Consider the following 5,000-nt stretch of genomic DNA (forward strand, 5'->3'; position numbering starts at 1 on the left):
TGCAGCTGGGTAGCTTAACCCATGGCCATGTGACCATGAATCAAAATGTATCAGTTAATGTATGTTTTGTAATCTAAATACTCAAAGTATCAAAGTATTAGTAAAGTTATCAATTATAATTGACTATTATGTTATGTACAATGTTTGTCTCAGAGATGTATCCAAAAATGAAAATACTTAACACAAGTAAAAGTATACTATAAAAGTTAGTGCTATTATACGTAGCCTACAGCACTTGAGCAGATTGTATTTACTGTAGATTATACTGTACAGTGCAGTGTTGTTTTCGTCGACTAAAACTAAGACATAAACTGTTCGTCGACTACCTAAAACTAAATGGAAACTAAATAAAAACTAAGCTATGATGACTAAAACTAAGACTAAATATATTGACAATTTCGTCAACAGATAAAAACTAGACTAAAATGTTAGGAAGGGACTAGTGGACAAGAGATCCAGTATAAGTCATGTTACAATTAGTTGCATGCTAGCGTGACGCGTTGTGAGCTTGTAGATCGTTTATTTTCAGCAAGTGAAATAAAAATCACACCCGTGTGAACTGAGTGGTGCAACTCCTCTCTCAACCTGCCTCTCTCTCTCTTTATCTGTGTAATTAGCAGGCAACAGTGCAACACTATCTCGCTCTCTCTGTTTCTGGCACAACAGCGCCACTTCTGCCCCTACTGGTACTCATAGTCACACAGGTGAGGACGGACAGACATTGTTATTCTTTGGAGTGGTTGCACCACTCAAAAAAGTCATTACGACGGCATCAAGGCAATTAGTCTAATCTTATGATTAGACTAAAACTGAATCAAAAATAATTCTGCCAAAAACACCACTGGATTTATGTAGACCAGTGGTTTTCAAACAGTGGTCCGGAGACCACCAGTGGTCCTTGAGGGGGTTCCAGGTGGTCCCCAATATGCACCTAAATGATGGAGAGTTGGTAACCAAATGGACCCTCATAGATCTTTAACTCTTGAGAGCGTAAACTGAAACCAAATGGACCCGTACGGGTCCATTTGGTTTCAGTTTACGCTCTCAAGAGTTAAAATTATTGTTAAACATCGGGCATTACTTAATTTCCAAGAAGTCTACACAATTAGAGAATGTAGAAGAATTGCTATTTTTCGATCAACGTTTACGTACCTGTTCTCTCTCCTAATGGTACCAACATCAATACAGCATGGAATTGTGGACTAAAATCGTATCCAAGTTCCAACGATACCAAAGTATCATTTCGTTTTGGGACAAAAACAAGACCTGAGAAGTAACCCTAGTTTTATGTTCGGATCAATGTCTTTGACTTATTCCCCCTCATACAAATACTTAGGTTTTGTTTTTCATGAATTTATGAGTTTCTCTGAGGGAAGGAATGCATTGGCTGACTCAGCAGGTAGAGCATTAGGTGCCATATTAAGTAAAATAAGATTTTGCCCTGATTTTAGGTTTTGCTACATTTACCAAGCTTCATGACACCATGGTTTCTTCCATTTTGTTTTATGCAGCAGGTGTGTGGGGCTTTGAGGAGGCTACCGAATGTAAAAACATTCAGAGTAGAGCTTTGAGGTGTTTTCTCGGGGTACATAATTATACCACTAAACTAAAGGCTCATACATACAGTTTTTGGTGATAGCTTATCAACGCGGTGTAGTTTTTAAAGGGTTGGAAAACTACTCCATTACGTCAGTCGCGGTGATGATCAGCTATCACCGCGGACACAGACCCATCTCTCTGTTTTTACTATCAGACAAGTCTTTTCACTCTGGAGCTAGATTCACTGATTGGTCTAGAAGTTGGGTAAACCACAGGGAGGCGGGGTCAATCCTTAAGGACAACACCGCGAGTAATATGATGGCCTCAACTCTTATCAGCGTTTTAGGTGATAAGCTATCACCTAAAACGGTGATAACCTATCTCCACAAACTGGAGTATGTATGAGCCTTCAGTCGGCCATTGAAGGTTGTTGTAGTATACAACTATGCTGTGTACTTATACAATGTACTTGTACTTGTACAATGTACTTGTACAATGTACTTGTACAATGTACTTGTACAATGTACATTGTACAAGTACACAGCATAGTTGTATACTACAACAAAGGTGACACAGGTTGGGAAAGCTGCCTGACAAGGCAGAGATGTGAAATGATCAGATTATGTAATCGCCTTACCCAACTGCCAGAAGAGAGGCTCACGGAAATTATATTTAATTGGAATAAAATATGTAATCATCCGTGGATAAGAGAGGTCTCCTCAATTTTCTGACTTAAACATATATTTCTTTAATAACCTTCATTGTTACATCAGCAGAAATGGAGGGTGGACATTGTGAAAAAAAAGCTAAATTAAGAAGTTATATTCAATTCAAAGAGGGCTACATGACTGAACCTTATGTTGCATTTAATTTAAAAAGAGGACAGAGGTCCCTCTGTGCCCATGCAGTTAAGATCTGGTGCTTTTACCTCTGGTAGTTGAGGTGGGCAGATATACTGGCATTCCTGAGGAGCAGCGACTGTGTGATCTTTGTGAGTTGTAGAGGATGAGTTTCATTTTGTTTTCTATTGTCCACTATACCATGATTTAAGAAACGTTTTATTTGAAAAAAATCAGGATAAGAACCCAGATCTGTTTTGGATGTCTGAGTGTTTTATGTTAAATTGGTTGTTCAGTGTAATGACGTTTTTGTTTTTGGAAAATTCATAGAGAAGGCATGGCAGTTACGTTGGAGAACGATGTATCTATGAGTAACTGTCTATTTGTGTATTATGTATCATTATCAAAATTGTACATATTATGTACAATTCTGTGAGTGTCTTTTAAGCCCGTGCGGACTGGGCATCTTATGATGTAGGACACTTTAATAAAAACTCTATCTATCTAGCTATTAGTGGACAGCGGATTGGCCGTTGCGCGTATAGATCACCCATTAGAATGCAGATGCACATGCCTTTCAGCCTTTGTATCCTACTGTCTGGCAGGTATATCTCTTTGAAACCCTTTAGTGCGGCTGATTGTGCGAGTGGGGGACGACAATGAACACATCTTGCCTGCCCAAAATGTAATTCCTGGAAATGCCACTGAATGGTGGTCTTTGGCTCAAATGCCACAATAATTAATGGCCCTTCATATGAAAAGGGTTGAAAACCACTGGTGTGTAGATTCAGGACTCTCTCTCTTAAAGGTCATTCAGTATCGGACCCTGTTCGCTACGTTTTCACGATAAAAAATAATAATAGCAGACCTTACAAGCTCGATTTGACATTCCCGTTTGGATCATTGGATGTATGCATGGGCTGGCAAGGCCAAAAAGTAGTTTTTTTGCCGTTCACACATGATCCTCTATACCTTTCGTTGTTTTAAACAACACACACACACAGACATAAAGCATTGATATGAAAAATGGAGAGACAGAAGGCCTTTCAGATGGACTTGTGTGAAGATGTGCCTGCAATTCATGAACTCCAAGTCAACTTTCAATTTGTCTAAACCTCAAGTGCTGTCTCAAGTTTCCAACAGAACCCCTACGCGCGCTCGCACGCACCCACGCACCCACGCACACATACTGTCTGGCTTTAACTCTGCCTGCGTGATTGGAGTGGTCTCGTCTTTTGTGTGTGTGCGTGTGTGTGCGTGCGTGCGTGCATATGCAATGCATGTGTGTGCGTGCTGTCATTGTATCTGGCCCATAATCTCCGTGTCTATATATGCTCTGCATCTGTCTCTCACATCGCACGCCGCGTGACACACCTATTCATTTCATAACGCCGTATATTGTCATGTGCATATTATAAATTGTACATGCCATATTTATTACACATTATAAATACATTTATGTTAACAATATGTACTTTCTTCACTTCTCTCCCTCGTGCTATTATTACAAGAATATTGTTCTGCGGCCTGGGACTCCCCCATAATCTCTAGACTAGACGAGAGAGGATCTCTAATAATAGCCTGACAATAATCCACTGTCATTTCCTGTAAACAAGTCTGGCTGCACTTTTCTTCCGCTGCACGTGTGCGCCTATAGCCACAGTACAGTATACTGTATGTACAGTTTCTGTATACATCTGTTATCGTCTGTGATTCGTAATGCACTGTCCACAACGATGATTTGTGATGGAACCATCCATCTGTCATCTTCAACCGCTTATCCGTAGCTTGACCCATTTAGGCCTGACGTCGAAGAAAATAAAGTCGTCAAAATACAGTTTTCTGAAATACATATGTTTCTGTAATCAGTGGTGCTCAAGGACCCCAAATCACGACCCCCATCTGTAAAATATGGAATCCTATAGGAACCCCTCAGAAGCAAAGATTGGAGTTTTATTTATTTATTATATATATATTCAAGGGTTTGCCCCACATTTTCACGATTTTTCAGCAGACCTACAAAGCTCGTAGTGCGGCACTCGGTGCCGCGCTATGAGCTTGTAGATCTGCTATTTTTCAATAGCTATAAGTATAACTTTTTTTTCATATAATTTTTTTCATATCAAGGCCCATTATTTATTGGGGCATTTGAGTCACACGGACCACCATGTGACGAGACTAAAGGCTCATACATAGTCTGGATCTTCGGTGACTTCATGACTCTAGCCCTTCTCTCTGTTTTTACTCACCACCGCTCAGCGTTATTTCAGCTCCGGTGGTCAGCTCACCACCGGAGCGGTGGTCAGCTCACCACCGGAGCAGTGGTCAGCTCACCACCGAAAAACCAGACTATGAATGGGCCTTTAGCCTCTCAGACCTGTACGGGTCCATTTGGTTTCATTTGAAAGATCTATAAGGGTCCATTTTGGTTACCAACTCTCCATCATTTAGCTGGGGGGGGACCACCTAGAATCCCTTCAAGGACCACTGGTTGAAAACCACTGGTCTATTGCTTGGGGATTCCGATTCTGTCACAAGCGGTTGCGAGTTACAACTTGTTGCATTGCTTAGCATTGTTGTGGACTGGCATTAAGCGGTGTTATTGGTCAAAACAAAAGTGTT

At 40.6% G+C, this 5,000-nt stretch overlaps 1 protein-coding gene across 1 annotated transcript in view; it reads left to right on the forward strand.

Moving 5' to 3' along the window:
• The window catches only part of LOC310855585 (death-associated protein kinase 2-like), a 42,491-nt gene that overhangs the window by 887 nt on the left and 36,604 nt on the right, over positions 1 to 5,000 (forward strand). The gene's annotated exons all lie outside the window — the stretch shown is intronic.

The sequence above is a fragment of the Protomyctophum parallelum genome (genome assembly GCF_964188405.1).
Source record: "Protomyctophum parallelum genome assembly, chromosome: 3".
Taxonomy (NCBI): Eukaryota; Metazoa; Chordata; class Actinopteri; order Myctophiformes; family Myctophidae; genus Protomyctophum; species Protomyctophum parallelum.